The sequence below is a fragment of the Gymnodraco acuticeps genome, unplaced genomic scaffold, assembly GCF_902827175.1.
Source record: "Gymnodraco acuticeps unplaced genomic scaffold, fGymAcu1.1, whole genome shotgun sequence".
In the NCBI taxonomy this organism is placed as follows: domain Eukaryota; kingdom Metazoa; phylum Chordata; class Actinopteri; order Perciformes; family Bathydraconidae; genus Gymnodraco; species Gymnodraco acuticeps.
Window position 1 is genome coordinate 205,988 of NW_022991219.1, and position 18,664 is coordinate 224,651.

The window sequence follows — 18,664 nt, forward strand, 5'->3', positions numbered from 1 at the left end:
TCCAGGTTGAATTGAGGCGAATATTTGTAATGTTCAGAGGTTGTTGTGTTTAATATTCATGAGAATATTTGTCATTGTTCAAATGATAATAAACAAACATTTGCATAAAGAATATTTGTCCACTCATATGTTGATAAGAGTATTAAAAACTTGAAAAATATCCCTCTAAGGTACATTTAGAACAGATTAAAAAAATTACGATTAATCGCGATTAAATATTTTAATCGACTGACAGCCCTAATTTTTATTTCACATTTGATTGATAAAATGTTCAAGAAATGCATGGCTATTGCTTATTATTCACCTAACATTAGCAAAAATGTAAGAATATTTACAAATGAGAAATTATTCTACATATCATGTTAAAATTACATATTCCAATTCACACCACTGGATTGTGATACATTCTGTACATCTCAATAGATTTATGTGTTAAGTATAATGTGCAATATTGACTATAATTATTATACTCTCCATAAATGAATGCATTGAGGTAAATTATATATGGGTGACTTTCTAAACCTGCAGATAAGGATGGTGCACCTGACTATGACTTTATTTTACTACACCTGAACAACTTTCACTATTCTGCGCACACCCTGTACACATTGATGACTTTTATCCGCAGGCAAAGCATTTGAAATAGAGGCTATGAGTAGGGTTGGGAACCGAAACTCGGTTCCAGATAAGAACCAATAAGTAAATGCCGGGTACCGGGTACTCATACAAAATACACAATTTAGGTTCTGCTTAACGGTTCCTAAACGTGGTAGACCCTGTATTCCAGCGGGTCCGTCTGCACCGCGGTGACCCGGTGGAATACAGGGCGGACCTGGAGAATCACAGAACGACCGGTCGTCAGCGGGCCGTTGACGGCACTGTGCCTTGTCTTTTTCTTTATGGCCATAAAGAATAAGAAAGTGGAGTACAGATCCAAGGCATCTCAGCAAGATAATCAAAACTGCTCTTGTCAGGGCAGCAGAGTTAATTAGAATGATTATTATTTGTGTTATTATTATTCAATAATCATCATGCTTTACAATGGTTACTTACCCTGCTAAGCCACCAGACAACAGGAGTAATAGGAATGTGCGTGAAATCATTAAATGCACTCTTTGCACGTGATTTAACTCTGTTTTTATAGTAGTATTGAGGTGAAACCCACCGGATTACTTGGCATTGAAGTCAGATGGAAAGCGTAAGCTAGTATACGCGATAAATCAAGGATGTTAAGTCACTTGAGCTGCATTCCTGCCATGTTTTCTATAGCTGTCATCATCTTCAATACAATATTTTGATGCATCCAACAATGCAGTACTTATTGGAGTTTGGTCCTTGAATGAATGTGTGAATGAAACAGTAAAAATAACGGGAAGACGTTTAGAACAATACTAATAAAAGTTAACAGAGAAATGTAAATGTGTTTAATCCATAGCAACATGTGTTTCATAAGGAGACATGAAGCATCCCTTTGGCTCAAAAGAAAACTACAGTTTTTTGGAGTCCACATGTTAGAATTTATTGTCTTTATTTTATAAAAAAATAGTTAGTAATGCCAACATATTTTTGGTAATATTTCCCAGCCTGACTAACGCGTTTCACTGAAACTAGTCATTAAGGTCACATAAAGTAAAGACCTGTCATAACTTCTCTGACACTGACACACAGGAGGAATGCTGCGGTTATATATGCCCTCTTTGGTGTCTTAAGGAATATTTTGTGGTCAAACCTCAAGTTGTTAGGAGGTGTGCACTTCTCATCTGGCTCCTAAAGCTTCTCCACATGAACTTTCTTACTCTGCTGTTCTGCTTGAGCCTGATGCTGACTAATGCTGCTAATGGCTAGGATTGAAAACCCTGCGATGAGTTTTGACATTATGGGAAATATGTTTGTGTTCTCTCTCTGGCTGAGTGTTAGGTGATAAAAGGAATACTAGTCTCAATATCTGAGTGTTTCATTTGGTAAGTTTAGTTAATTACAAGAATAGAATCGAGAACCGGCTATCCTGCCGGCACTTCTAACGCTGAATAATTAACATGTAAAACGTACTTGTAAAACAATACCCCATTTTGCAGAGCGGTTATGTGCTGAACTTTCTTTTGGCTCAGACCAGTTACTCCCTGGAGTCTCCGCTGGTTGCCTGGGAACGGCTCAGGGCCAAGAAATAGTCCATCTCGTAACCCCTCTTAAAACAGTGATTTGCCATTTGTACAGATTAAATACAAAAATGATGATTGTTATATGCAGATGCAGTAATATGCAGATGCAGTAACCGTTGGACAGTTCTAGGTTGTTTTACCCTGTTTCCAGTTTTAGTCTAATCTAACTTGCTGCTGGTTGTCTCTTTTAGGAGGCTGAATGTCCAAGTAAACATTTAAATGTGATGCTCTTTCTCAGAGGATGCACTCTTAGAAAGATCGACAGTAAGACCTTTGTTGTAGAGCAAATTATCTATTTTAAACTTTAAAAAACCCAGGTCAGATTTGTTTTCATCAAATATTTATTTCAGCATTCCTACATATTGCAGTTGCCAGAGGAGTGGGTTTGTTGCTTGAATAAAACACAGACTACCCAAAGAAGTCAGCAGTGATTTACAAAAAGTTTATATTTGCTTCATCTTCACAACTTGTATCTGGAAATCACAGACTTTATTTCTCCTCCCATCTGCACAATAGCTCAACTGGGTGGGGTTTCTGACAAAGAAGAACATATGGCTAACTTTACAGAACAGTCACATACTCTCTTTAGGGCAGAAGATCTTTATTTTGACCAAACCAATCATGGATTTTTGTGCCTTTTTTAATACAAAAATAATTTCCAAGGTTGTGTTAACCTGTAATAAAAGCTTCAGGCATTACAATTATTCAAAGGATTGTATTTAATATGATTTAAACCCCATGTGCTATGACCTAATGAAGAAACCCACTCAAGCAGGTTAATGAAACAAAATCAGATTATGATGGTTAGAGGTACGCAGTGGGAACAACAAATTAATATAGCTGGATCCCTGATTTGTATTCCATCTCTGGACATCTTATTTAACATGTTCATCAGAGTTCCTCCAGTTAAGTTTAGATGGTCCTCTTTCTTTCATTTTGAATCCCTTTTTAGAAAACTGCTGTACTTCCTGTCCTACGGCAGATGGAGGCAGCATTGCTCTTATCTCAGAATTTCCTGCTTTTATTTATGAATTTGCCAAATGCTGAGTTTATTTGAGAAATCTATCTGAAAATAATTAACTGAATAGATATCAATCAGGTAATAAAATACACTTCTTCTTTTTTCTAACCCTACTTTTAAGCATTCCTAAACAAGTTTAAACACTAAATAGTCAAACAGTCAGGCAGGATGCTTCTGTTATGGCAATTATGGTATTAAAGCTTAATATAGTGTAATCCTGTTGTATTCTGAGAATGGCATGTAAATGGATGTGTGATACAGATGGATTTGAAAGGGGGTTTGAGTGGTTTGGGCACCTAGTTAGGATGCCACCTGGGCGCCTCAGGGAGGTGTTCCAGGCACGTCCAGCTGGGAAGAGACCAAGGGGTAGACCTAGGACCAGGTGGAGGGATTATATCTCTTCGCTGGCCTGGGAGCGCCTTGGGATCCCCCAGTCAGAGCTGGTTGATGTGGCCAGGGAAAGGAAAGTTTGAGGCTCTCTGCTGGAACTGCTACCTCCGCGACCCAACCACGGATAAGCGGGAGAAGATGGATGGATGGTTTCCATAAGAGTGGCTGTAACACACAGAACAGGACGCTCTCTTTGGTGGAGGCGTCATGCTTTCAAGCATTAAAACGAAGATCTCAAAATACTTTATATCGATATTGTGATTCTTTGCACATTTGCCTAACTCATCATTTACTCTAGACAGCAGCTGATTTTAAGTTGCTACAACACTTCACAGGCATTTTCACTGCTTTTCATTTGCATTGAGACATTAGCACTCATCACTATCAAATATATACTAATTACGAATACTTCAATTCAATTCAATTCAAATTCAATTCAAAACCTTTATTTATACAGATAAAACCCATTGAGATCATAGACCTCTTTTACAATGGTGACCTGCTTCAATTAGTTCCAAACATTAATACAAACATGACAGAAAACAAAGGACATTATATGATACTACAGTTTGTATACTAGTAGCATTCACAGACACCAATATTTTCTGATTGTATAGCGTCTATCCTAGCTTTAAAAACATGAAATGGAATCAAACTGCTTAGCTTCCATTCCTTTTGTAGACTGTTCCATGCTAGCGGCGCTGCGCATCTAAAAGCTGTATTTCCTAATACAGTCCTAGCAGTTGGCACATGTAATACAACCACAGCTTTAGATCTCAGGCAGTAGCCATTTAAAATACGCTGTGAGATCAGGGAACAGATGTAAGACGGAAGTTTCCCTAACATTGCTTTATAAATAAAAAGATACCAGTGATTTAGCCGCCGTACAGTAAGTGAAAGCAACCCTGCCCTTGTATACAGGGTACAATGATGAGTCAAAGTCTTACAGTCTGTCACAAACCTTAGTGCACTATGATAGGCGGCATCTATCTTGGTGAGGTAATTGGCCGGCGCATTCATATAAAATAGATCACCATAGTCCAGCACAGGTAAAAAGGTCACAGTGACTAGCCTTTTCCTGGCCTCAAGAGAGAAACAGGACTTGTTTCTATAAAAAAAACCTAGCCTAACCCTCAGTTTTTTAAGCAGGTTATTTACATGCAGTTTAAAAGAAAGACAGTCATCAAGCCAGATACCAAGGTATTTGTAAGAGGTTACCACTTCAAGTTTTTTTCCTTGCATGGTTACAATATCTAAAACAGGCTAAAACAAGTCTCCAACTTAATTGGGGACTTGATATATAATATAATAGAAGGCAACATGTGGCTTGTACTCAAGGTGAAGTGATTAAACTGATCCCAACATGAGAACAGGATGCTGAGCCAAGTGAAACATACAGTTTGCCTATGTCGCTGTCATACAAAAAGACACTTTAAAATAGTTACAGCAATAGCCATCCTTTTAGGAGATATTATTTCTTCCATCTTGTCATCTATTTTGAATACTTCCTGAGTGTCTGAATCACTACGCTTTGTCTTCCTACAATAATTACTTTTACCATTAGAAATGTTTCCCACTGTTATTACTTCAGGCATGTGTGACTGATATGCTAATTGTAGGGGAAACTTCTGAAGCCACTGGAGTCAGGACTCCTCTGAGTCACGAGGAGAGCTGGAGCTTTGATGGCAAACACTGGTTTATTTGGAGCTTCGGCCGGAGAATTCACAAGACATGTCACAGGCCACGGTTTGACCACACGGTTGAGATGCCACAATCAAATCTGAAGAACCCTCCTGTAGTTCCAGGTTTTAACTAGTTCAGAGTGTAATAATCAAGATTCATCAATAGATAGACTAAACAGCTGAGGACACTGAATCACATTTGTTGTCGCTTATGGCTCTGGGTCATCTACACCCCGAGAAGGATGGGTTCCAGGTGTCCCACAACAATAACTATCTCTCACCAAGAATTGCCCGGTCATAAACTGGTAACAACAACAAAAATGCTTGGGCAGCCCCTCCTTAAGGGAGATAGCGGCTGCCCAAGGTTGGGCATCTGCGTCAGAGGGCAAAAGGCAAACATGTTTACAGAATTATTCCCTGACACTAATAATAAATGTCAAGGCAAGGGCAAGGCAATTTTATTTATGTAGCACTTTTCAGCACGTGGCGATTCAAAGTGCTTTACAGATTAAACGCAAAAGACATTTAAGAACAAATACAGCATAAATACATTCTTAAAAACAGGCATAATAAGCAAAGGTACTGTAATGAAATACATTAAATAAATAAACACAGCAGGTACAGAATACATGACTAAAAAGGCATACTGTAGTGTGAGTATGGGCAGCTCAATTAAAAGCAGCGGCAAATAGGTGCGTTTTTAGTCGGGATTTAAAAATAGGAAGTGTTTCGGCGGACGTGCATGATTTAGGCAGTTTGTTCCAAATTGTTGGGGCATAATAACTAAAAGCTGCTTTTCCATGTTTAGTGGTTATTCTCGGAACAGAGAGCAGACCCGACCCAGAAGACCTGAGACTCCTGGATGCTTCATAGTGATGGAGTAGGTCGTCAAGGTGTTTGGATTTGAACTAACCTGTCCTGTGTGATTAACAATTTGAGATTTATTTGGAGGTATAAGCAGCTTTAATAGCCTTGCTAGTCTCTCCAATTATCGGTCTAATAATTATCTAAGCATGCTGGGAATTTGGCCTAAGGAAGAAGGGAGGGACAAGGCTAAGTGTTGAGTACCTTTACCTTTTATGAAGTAAATTACATTGTCAAATTCAGTTCAACCTTCCAATTTTTCTGTATTAAACTGAACCTAATTGTGAAATTGAGAAAAAGCTGTATATAGTTTTGTTAATTTTGTGCATGACTTTAAGTCAATGACAGAGTCTTTGGAAAAACGAAGTAATTTCAAACCCTGTCATCTTAAATTCTCAGGTGTTTCACATGGTCTGGCTTAAAATAACGCTCAATCAACAACGGAAAAAGCCGAGAACCTAAACACAAAGGTAAACAGGGCATATTGAACATAATTGTTAACTGTACGGACGTGATTTTATTTGAGTGTTACACGTTAACCCGACAGATTATTCGCATTTAGCTAAATAAATTCTACAGTATAACAGTTCTTACAAAAATACTCACTCACTCCAACTCCCAAAGTGTACATAAAAAAGAATATGTAATTATTTGGATAAGTTATCCAGAAGGAAAAGGACCAGAAATGTTGCATTGCGATGGTTGTTTTGACTATCTCTTGAGCTAGGGTTGGCATTTGTTTAGAAACATTTGTTGTGATCCAGATTGTCAAAACTTCATCAAATGCTCACTGAGCCTTCCAAAAGCTGCGTGACGACTGTGAAAACAGTTTTACAGTTTGTTGCTCGTGTTCAGTATACAAGTTTTACATTTATAATGATCATTTTGGGCTATTGGCTTTGAGGGAGGCTTGGATGGAATTGCTGACTTTCTTGCTAGATTCAGCAACGTTATGAGCTTGTGCTGGTAGCCACATTGGAAAAACACTAAGCTGGGTTTTTCAGTTGTATATTTTTGAAAATATTTTTTACTGGTTTATCCAATCAATGCTGCAATATTTAAATGTCAAACGTTTCTTAGAAGCAGCTGAATGCAGCACTTTATGTTTTAGAGTTTTATCCCCTAACACAGTATTACATTAGTAATAGTGTGTCCATGAACCAGTCAATGTATTTCCCTTGATTGTAGAGAAACCTTTTTATTTTATCGTTCTGACAGGTGACTTTTCTGCTTTGAGCAGCATGTACCATAAAAAATAAAATAAATCAGTAAATGCATGCATGAACCCACTCATTCACCCACTACACACACAACAAATGCCTCATACACATCTCTCATCACTACTCAGTGTACTTATTGAGTGCTCATCCAGCCTAATCAAAGAGACTCTGTTTGCAAGGTTACAGGTTGTAATGTGCGTGTATGAGAATGTGTGTGTGTGTGTATGTTAGGGCTGTGCATCTTCACTGGTCTCACGATTCGATTCGATTACGATTATCCTGTCAACGATTCGATTCAATTCGATATCCCGATGCATCCCGATGCATCATGATTCATACCAATGCGTTGCATCCTCAATTTTCTATATTACTGCACATGGCTTATTTTTCATCAATGCATACATGCAGTAAATATATGAACTCTCTTTTTATTATTTAGAAAGTGCTTCAGAAATCAATAACATAAATGTCTTGACATTCATTTATAAACCAAAATAAATGAATTGTATAGGTCTAGCCTCCCTATATCTGTGTGTGAAGTTGTTCCATCCTCAAAAACAAAAAAAATAATGCTGTTAAAAAAGGACACTGAATGTCCTGAATGTGGCATCACACACAGGACTTGAGTCTGAATTCAGCAGACAACAGGAGTATTTACAATAGCATATACAAACAAAAATACTGCATGTGGGTGCACACTTACATTCTCTGTCTTACTGTTACATAAATCCCATGAATGTATGAGATTAAGTTAGCTTCATTATATCTCAGTAATTAAGTGAATAATAAAGTTTCTATCGGGTCACTATCAGCCTGTCACTCATTATTTTCAGGAAGGGGGCGTGGTTTGGAGGAACAGAGGAGACGGTGATCGCGGAAGCTTTTTTCCTCCTGCCTTCACAAACTTTACACACGTATATATATATCGTCTGAAAATTGCTAGAGGACATTCATACTTTGCAATCCAAGACTTAACTAAATCCACCAAAAACCTGACATCATTGTAACGCGATTATTTTTGAAAAACATAAATCCCTGTGCCGCAGCGACACGGAGTGATTCAGAGCGGGTCCTTCTGCTGTTGGTTCTTGAAGAAACACACTCCTCAATGTCAGTCTTGGTACTTTATTGACAAAGATGACGACACCCTGAAATAGAGCAATGCCGCAGGATAAGCTGATAAAGTATAACATGAACAATACACATATATTCACATACATATATTAAAGACACACTAAACGGTAGTGGAAACAGTCTTACATGTGTGAGTGGACGAACGTCTCAACCCGAGGCGGAGTGAATGAATAACATGTGGGCTAACATGGCCGCGATGCAGTACCGGGTCAAAGCACGGCATATCCGGGCAGCGACAGCAGTGACGCTGCCCTCTAGTGGCCGGCGATACACTCTTCATCCCCCCCAGACCGGAAAACTATGGGCCGGAATAGGTTAACGGTCTAAATCCAGCTGCCGGACTCAGGCTCGTACCGTGCAGGCGGCCTTCTCACGCGGCCTGGCCGAGTAGGCTGGGGTAGCATCGGCGGCGACTGCGGCACCGGAGCGCCCAGGATGGCACCCGTAGGAACGGTGAGGTCAGAGGATGCTTCGCCAGCAGGTGCCGGTGGGGGAGCGCCCCTATCCGAGTCGCGGGGTCCAACAGCCGGGCGCTGAGCGATCCCTTGGGGCGTCGCCCAGACCGGGTGGACAGGTGGGGCCTGATGGCCCAGGGCAGCGGGCGGCGGCAAGGGCGCAGCCGGCTGTTCACGGGCGCAGGGTGGTGGCCGGCGTATAGACCCGGAGGAAGCGCCGGTTGCGCAGTGTCAGACGTCCCGAACCGTCAACCCTGATCCGATACTGGTCGTGGCCTGGCGACTCCACCACGATCCCTGACCTGTCCCATTTGTTGGGGCTCGGGCCTTGCTGGTTCTGGAGGAATACTCTTTCGCCGAGTGCCAATGGGCGGAGCGGTCTTGAGTGAGTCCCCAGGGACTCGGTGGTACGGGACATACGGGTCCGAAGGGCGTCCTCCTTCGCCGCCCATGCCTCGCGCCATAGCAGGCGGATGTGCGGGTTCGAGAACTTCTCGAGGCGGTTCACAAAGGAGAGCAAGCCACGAAGGGGGCGGCCGAAGATGATCTGCGCTGGCGAGAGGTTGCAGTCGGGGTCAGGTGTGTTTCGCAACTGCAGCATAGCACGCAGGAAGCGGTCCTGATCAAGGCCGCCCGACGGGCCGGTGTTGGACATCAGGAGGCGCTTAGCAGTCTTAACCGCAACTTCTGCCCTCCCATTCGACTGCGGGAAGCTGACGGACGACACCCGGTGTTTGACGTGCCATAAGCGGAGGAAGTCCTCAGTGTGGCTCGCCTTGAATTCTGGACCACCGTCGCTCGAGAGCTCCTCCGGTACGCCGAAGGTGGCGAAGAACGAACGGAGGTGTTGAACCAGGCCGGTTGAGCCCGCCAGGGCAGTACCTGCCGTAGAGCTCAGGACCTCTACCCAGCCCGAGAGGCGGTCCCCGACAACTAGGTAGTGGCGGCCCCCATAGTCGAAGAAGTCAGCGAACACCGCTTCGAATGGCGTGGACGGGGGTGAGGACGGCAGGGGGGGTGTAGCCGCCTGTGACGGAGCATTGCGGTTGCAGTCTGCACATCCGTCCCTGGTGGCCTGAATGTCCCCGGACATCCCGGGCCAGTAAACTATGGCTCGGGCATGCTGACCCATCGCTGAGGTTCCCTGGTGAGCGGCATGGAGATGCTGAAGGACTCTCCCACGGAGGGATGGGGGGACCACAACGCGGTCCCGATAGAGCAGGACGCCGTCCTGTGCGTAGATGGACTCACAGACCGATGACAGACTCGCCAGGGCAGGGTCATTCACATCAATCCCACCCTCCTGCTCGATGAGTTGGAGGAGGTGGCCGACGCATCCGTCAGCCGCTGTCTCCCGTGCGAGGAGGGGCCAAGAGACGGCTCCGAGCTCCCATGCGTCGTCGCGGATGGAGGCCATGAGTGCTGACTCCACGGCGTCAGGCCCGCTCGGCAGCCCCAACGAGAGGCCGTTTGCTGAGCCCGAGGGGGAAGGATGCCTCGACGTGGCATCAGCGGCATAGTTGCTCTTGCCGGGTAGATGCACAATGTCAAAGCGCCATGGGAGGGTGCGCTGCTTGAGTCTGAACAGGCGCGAGTTTGTGATCTCATCCAGCGTACGGTCGCCAAAGATCTTCACCAACGGCTTATGGTCGGTGACCACGACGAGGTTGTCGGACCCCTGCGTGAAGTACCGCGTCTGTTCCAGACCCCAGGCCACAGCTAGGGCCTCTCCCTCGACGGCCGCATAGCGCTGCTCCGCAGGGGACAGGAAACACGAGCCCGCGAAGGTGATCCTCCATCCACCTGGGCAGCAGTCCGGTATGCCCGAGGTACAGTGACAGTGTTGCTGGAGCAGGAAGTAGCCTACGCCACGCATAGACCAGTCGGGGCGGAGGCAGGTACGCTTCTGCATGTCGTAGATCTCCACGCCCTCACGGATGGCCTCCATTATGGCATGCTTAGACGCCTGGAAGGCCTCCTCCAGAACGGGGGGCCATAGGAACACACAGCGTGGGCTGAGGAACGGCTTAAATGGGGCCATCGTGTCACGCAACTGGGCATAGTTGGCCACCTGGTTGACAAGGCTGAACCAACTCCTGATGTCTGTCGTGGAGCCAGGGGTGGGGAAGTCACGGATGGCGTCCAAGTATTTCGGGAGCGGTTCGATGGTAGATTCCGACACCCTGAAGCCAGCGAAATCGACGCACCTCTCCGCGAACTGGAACTTGTCTGAGTTCAACACGATACCCGACCGGCCGACACGCGTCAGGAAGTCGATGGTCCTCCACCAGTGCTGCTCCAGGTCGGTGTCATAGTGGATGGTGTCATCCACGCAACGTTCCTTGCGTTCATAGTCCGAGAGGACGGCATCAAACCGACAGTTGTAGCCATCCCCTGATGACAGGAAGCCCTGTGGTGCCCTGGTGTAGCGCCAACGGCCGAAGGGTGTGATGAAGGTAGTGAGGTGGCGATCCGACTCACGCAGGGGGACACTGTGGTAGCCGTTCCAGGCGTCTGTGACGGTCTTCCAGGTGCCCTTCGGGACGCGGCGTGCAAGGTGGAACGGAGACTCAGTGGCGAAGGTCTCACGTTGGCAGAACTTGTTAAGGGGGGGGGAGGTCCACGGTCCTACGTGGGGAACCGTCGTGCTTCCGAGTGACTACCATACGATGGCACCACGTCACAGGCTCGCCGTATGGCACACGTTCAATGACCCCAAGGGCTTCGTCCCGCAGTAGGTCATCGTGGACCCTCCGTTGCCAGTGTAAAGGCACTGTAGCCGCGGTGTGACATGCCCTAGGCGTAGCTGCGGGGTCCATGTGCATCTCGATAGGTGGCCCCTCCATGCATGGTAGTGCTCGATGGGGGCAAGTATTGAACGTAGACGAGGCATATCTCCCGAGTAGCCAATCTTTCATCCTGATGTTGTTCTCTGGCTTACAGGGGAACGGCAGTGCTACGGGGCGCGCCGGGGGGACCGTGCGCTGAGGACATGTGCACTGGGCGTCCCGGGGGTCACCTGGCCCAACGCAGCCGCCATTGGCTGACCTCGTCGCATTGACGGACAGGGGCAGGCCTGGCGTGCCAGCCGTGTCAGGGCTACGCCTGTCCTTGTGCCCCCCTGCAAACGTCGTCCGATGGGAAGTTCACGGGCAAGAGGCCGAGGTTGAGCAATGACTCGTAGGAGAGGTACATGGCCCGGACCGAGCTGCTCACGTATACCATGGAACGGCAGGATGTGACACGCCCCCCGCTGCAGGTTGTCGAGAGCCTAGCGAAGAACGCTCCCTCGATGGATATAGGGGAGCGGTTGGCGGCTGACGGGTCGCAGGTCGTCCCGCGAGAAACCGCAGGCCAGGTACTCCTCCAGCGACCAAAGGTCCGACTGCGCGCCAGTGTCCGCGACGGCAGATATCCGAGCTCCGTCGGCCGTGCCCCGGTTGCCGGTGCCATCCCTCAGCCCGACTGGCATGTCCATCGAGACGGTGATTAATGCTCGGGGGTGGTCTCTCAGCCTGGCCCGTCTCCATTCGCCCTTGGAGAAGATGTGGTGCTCGAGTCTGATAGGTGCTTGCCTGTTGACACATCCGTGCGACGTATGGGCGCGGTGCCGGCGATGGCTCCTGTGACGTTGGCCAGGGCGGGCCCCGGCTTGCACCGACGAGACCTGGGAGACCGGCTCCGACCCCATGGCGGCCTGTTGACTGTCGGACGACGGCTGTTGACGCCTCTGTCGTCGGCGGGCCCTGTAGCAGCCGATGCACACCTAGTGAGGCTTAGGATTCCACCCGCGAGGCCCCTCCGTGAAGACGTTGAAGACGCTCTTACATTCCGGGCACGAGGCACGTCTAGCCCCGTCCGCAGGGCTCGGGGCGGGGCTCGTCTGTGGAGTCGTCTTCAGGCGCTGGAATGACGACATGGCTGATAGGGAGGACGACGGGAGGGGCGTTACGGGCCATCTCTCTGTTCTCGACGAGTGCGATTACGACATTAACTGGCTTAATCAGGACGTCAGGTGTCCCCAGCGTCTCGCAGCGTATGTCCGAGTCATAGATGGCCATTGATCAGAACATCACGGATGATGTGGTCGGTATAGTCCACGTCCTTACCCACACTCGCATACCGCGTTATATGCGCATGTCTCTGCTTTACCCCCGCACTCTGGCAGCAAATGCACGGAATGTCTCATCGCGTTCCTGGCGGAACTGAAGTAGCTCGGTGCGCAGGACACATGTAGCGACTGGGATGACAGCTAGGGAACGCATGACGGTGATTCGGTCTGACAAAGGTCCGGAAGCGGCGTCGGGGGCGGCTTTCAACAGGCTGTCTCCAAGTACAGACCCAGCGCACTGAAACAGCTGGAAGGGGGCCTGGGCATCCCCTATGCCTGATCCGGCACGGAATACGTCCCAACGGCGGGTAAACACGTTCCATTCCTCTATCGATACGCCTACATCCACTTTGGGCCGATCGAGTCTCGGGCCGTGAGGGGCTGGGGCCTGGGCTGGCGCGGCCATGACAGGCGCTGCGTGCTGGTGGCTAAATCCATGAATCGTCAGTATAGCAGTGACGAGTGCTTCGGATAAGTCTTGGGATTCGAACTCGCAGCCGGGGACAGGGCATCCAACAACGACCATGGTGTCGTCATGAAGAAACACACTCCTCAATGTCAGTCTTGGTACTTTATTGACAAAGATGACGACACCCTGAAATAGAGCAATGCCGCAGGATAAGCTGATAAAGTATAACATGAACAATACACATATATTCACATACATATATTAAAGACACACTAAACGGTAGTGGAAACAGTCTTACATGTGTGAGTGGACGAACGTCTCAACCCGAGGCGGAGTGAATGAATAACATGTGGGCTAACATGGCCGCTATGCAGTACCGGGTCAAAGCACGGCATATCCGGGCAGCGACAGCAGTGACGCTGCCCTCTAGTGGCCGGCGATACACTCTTCAGTTCTGGACTGGTGTTCTTGTGTTGGTGGATAAAGCAGACTGCTCCGTGTTTGGTGTTGCTGTGCCGCTGTCACGTCTGTTCCCTGATCTCTGCGTCACCGACCGATTTTATATTAAAGTGACAGAAAAAAAAAAACGTTATAGTAAAGCCGCGGCCGGAAAATCAGGAAGCAACGTTACTACGCTATAACCGATTATCTTCCGTCACTGCATCGAGACCGAATCGTCCACGTCCGTATCGCAATGCACCGTAGAAACGATTATTTTCAACACCCCTAGTGTATGTGTACACTGGAGTTTGAATGTGCATGTGATGCAGCGGCTCCTGATGCACCGGAACAGTGTTAGTCATTGTCACCCTGCTTTTCAGCAGAGGATGATGGACATCCAGGGGTCGGCCACCAATTATCCTCTTTACACTGATGGGAGAGGCTCGCCTACCTCTCCATGCACTTCGATCTTTTCCGTCATTTCTTTCTCTTTCTCCCTCATTCAATTTATCTCTGTCTCTCATGGCATGTTTATCTGTTGGAAAGAAAAGGAGCATAACATACTATTTGTGGAGTCAATTCTACTATTTATAGACCCCCATACATCAATTTGGATAAGTTCCAAGAAGCTTAACTTGATTGAAGTGTGTAAAAGATCAGACAAGTACACCCGGTACGGCTTTTAGGCTTACCAACCCCACACATCCCAGAGAGCCACACATTATTGCTCAACAGCTAATCTGAAAACAAGCTATTCAGTAAAAATAAGAAAGTTGTTACTAACCTTATGTGTACCCTTAATATTAAGCAACGTCTACTTGCCACTGATGGCGTCATTGGTTGCAATGTTCTGTTGTTTACGACCAGTTCAACCCTTGTTCCCCTTCTTGTATTACTTGAATATTTTAAAAGTACAATTATCAATTAGTTGGCCATTAGTTGAAAATGTTGTTTCTCACACATCTTCATTATCCCCTCATCATCTTCTTCATTTCATGTTTGTATGTTTTTTTAAGCACCTTTTGTCGAATTAGGTGAAACAGAATGTTGTTAAAAAACAGGATGGGATGGGACATTTTGATTTGTATTCAAGGGGAGAAACAAGCATCATGTATTGAGCAATAATGCACTTAAAGACTTTGCCGTGTGACTTGCTCTGTGATGCACGCTTGTTTAAACAGATTTAAACATACTAGAACCGCAAATGGCCCTGAATATATTTGAGTACATACACAGTTATAATCCCAGGCTCACATACTAAAACATTACTAAAAGGACATATAAATTGTGGTGAAGGGTGCATTTGTAAAGACAAAAACGTATTCAAAATACACACAACATAGGACATCATTATTTACTTTGCGTCACATGAACACTTACATAAAGAGCCAGTGAAACGGGTACATGATGTATTGGTCATACAGGGCTGTGTTGACAATATGTGGAAATGAGGTGTGAAAGCTATAGGTGAGGATTAGAGGACACAAATAGAGGAACCATGCCATTAGTTTTTTTCATATCTGTCACAGGTAATTAGCGTTACGTATACTGGCTGACAGGGTACTACATGTCCAGAGAGTCCCCTGGAGGAAACATATTGTTCCCTTTTCCACAATCATCCTAGAAAATCCTCTCACAGAGGGTGACTTTAAACAAAAAGTTCAACAGGATTAAAAACAGATTTTCACAAATTGTACAGTCAGCCATAAGCAAAACAAGTAATCTCAGAGGCTTTTAGTCTAATTACATGCCTGTTTTGAGGTTTGTCTCCCAGCTCTACATATAAATATAAGGACGCGGTAATTCACAGCTGAATAATCCACATGCCTACCAAAGGCTTGCTTCACTTTGTTCCATCATTAATGAATGGTTGGTAAGCTTTGCTTTTTAGCCTTATTTGTAAGCAATGTTCTGCTAACTGAGTTTTGTAACTTTACTGATTGGTTTTCATTTATAAGTCTCAACAACAACACTAATAAATGTTGTTTGTATTTCTTTTAAATTTGGCCTCATGAAGCAATTTAAATGATTCGTATTTTCATTCAGAAAAGGACAAAAGGGCCAACATAGATATGACCACATTGTGGGTTTGAATCTATTTCCACCATATATCCATATGTCAAATGAGCAGAATTATTCCCGATATCTTTTATCCACCTGGGGTCAGAAGAACTATGTAGTACGACAGACCCAGGTTTTCATCGCCTTGACAAAGCCTAAAACTCTAATCAGAGCGGAAGGATACCATAACGGTGGTTATCATCTTACTTGTTAACCAAGGCTTTGTTTCCTCAAGCTCTGTGCACATTCTCATAGAAGGGATGACAGAATAAACTACTGGCCTTATTGATACTTAGTTTACTGTAAGTATGTATATTCAGCAAAGTCACCCATGCAAATTTGGAGTGGAATCCAATCGTGGGTTATGTGCATTATTTTTAACTTAAGGAAACTGTCTTGTCAGAGGTCGTCTTTCCGAGGGCCTTTCTAGTTTAAAACCCCTTCATTGTTTCTCCACATAAAATTATTCACACACTTTTTTTATATCCACAGTGAGGGAACTGGCCAGGTTGCAGGACTAACCCTAATTTACAGCTCAAGACTGATTACAGTGCTTTATGGCAGTGGTTCTCAACTGGTCAGGTCTCGGGACCCACTTTTTTCCTTTGTCAATAAATCGCGACCCGAAATTTTGAACCACTCAAATCTATTCAACAAAAAATTGTGCTGTAATATATGGGCAATTCTACCGAATTGGTTCTAAGTCAGGTTGGAAATGTTTTGAAATATTGTATGTTTTTTTCCCCCAAAACTTTGTCCATATATATTTTGTACCATATCTAAATTACAAATATCTAGTAAAAGAACCGTACATTTGTATATCGTATTTTCCGACTGTATTGGAATGTTCTTCCTCTACCAAAAATTGTCACTACCGAAACATAGTAAATACACTGTAGTAAAAAAGCATTATATTAACCTGTTAAGATTGTTTTACCTTCCCTTCTCTAAATAGTATTTTAACACATATTTCTTGAGGGTTTTCACAATTAAATCAATCAAATTGAATTTTTAATCAAATTTCAAACTTCAATTTATACAATTCATAAAAATCACAATGCAAACTTTCTTTTTAAAATGCATAATACTGATCATATTGATTCCAGAGTTGATGATTGTTTAAATTGAACATACATTAAACCAATCAGTATCATATCATTTTAGTTGATAACTCAATATACTTTATTTTTTACAAAACATCCACTGTTTCGGTAGTGACCACAGTATTTTGTTCTCAAGGTTGTATCATATTCCCTCAACCTTATTGCTTAATCTTAACTCATAACATGCCTTATGTTGAAGTGTGAATGTTTGAAGCTACTGACCCAGAATCAGCACTTTAGTAACAGGCTGAAATAGAGGGGGATAAGGCTAGAATGGGTGATCTGTTTGGTATTTGAGCAAAACATAAACATGTTTTTTATATATCCGAGACCTATAATATATGCCTAACAATAGTTAAATAAGAGACCTTTAAAGTAACACACTGATTTTCAAACTTTAAAACACATTTATTTCAAAATGATGGGATTTAGGGATAGTGGGTGGTCTAATGGATAGTGAGGGTGGGCTGAAGATCGGAAGGTTATGAGTTCAAATCTCGCCAGGAACACCACCACTAGTGTGCCCTTGAGTAAGGCACTTAGTCCTTAGTTACTCCAGGGAGAATGTCCCTGTAATTGGTATTGTATGTAATTTACCTGCTTACCATTCCATTTTGTCACTACCGAAACGATCATGTCAATTACTGAAACTTAACCATATGTTTCGGTAGTGACTGTTTCGGTAGTGACTCAAATTGAGCATAACTAAAGAATGCTAGTAGCAAGTACATGGCTAGAATACACGTTTTTGAAGAGGTTTACACACATAAACACATAATACTTTGTATTAAACCCCAAAAAAGTGTACTTAATGGAAGATAATATGTGTTCCGTTGGTAGGGACAATTCTTAAGGTTACACGCCGATTTTGGAACAGATTTATATCAAAAATATGGGATATAGCTTGCCATTCAGCCATGAGGGACAGGGATGCAGTGTCACTGCCTTGTCAAAAATGCAGGGGTGTGGCTAAAAACCAGGCTCAGCCATTGGACTAAAACCCCTTGTGTTTCGGTATAGTGACATGAAAAGTCTTATTTACAGAAATTGAAATTTAGATGTCAGGGTTGGGGACAGCTACTTCTATCTTCTATCTTAAATATCTATGTCTGAATACTTAATTGCTTTGTTAAATTGTTTTTCTTGTTGTGGGACCCGCATGTCAGGATTTGAGTTTGTGTGTCTAGTTTTGGGGTTATTTTTGCTGTTCTGTTCTCCCTATGTCATGTTTTCCTTCCTTGTTTCTTGTCTGGTCCCTTCTCCCTGTGTTTTCCTCCCTGTCGTTAGTTTCCCTGGTGTGTCTAATTGTCTGATTGTGTTCACCTGTTGCCAAGTGCGGCGCCAGAGGATTTTCTCTAGGGGGTACTGTGGGTCTTGACGTTTCATAGAGGGTGCCTCAAACATGAAGGGTTTCCCATTAATGCACCAGCGCTACAGTTGAATTTTCTACTGCAACACTCCCCACACACACACACACACACAACGACACACACACACACACCACACACACACACACACACACACACACACACACACACACACACACACACACACACACACACACACACACACACACACACACACATCACACACACACACACACACCACACACCC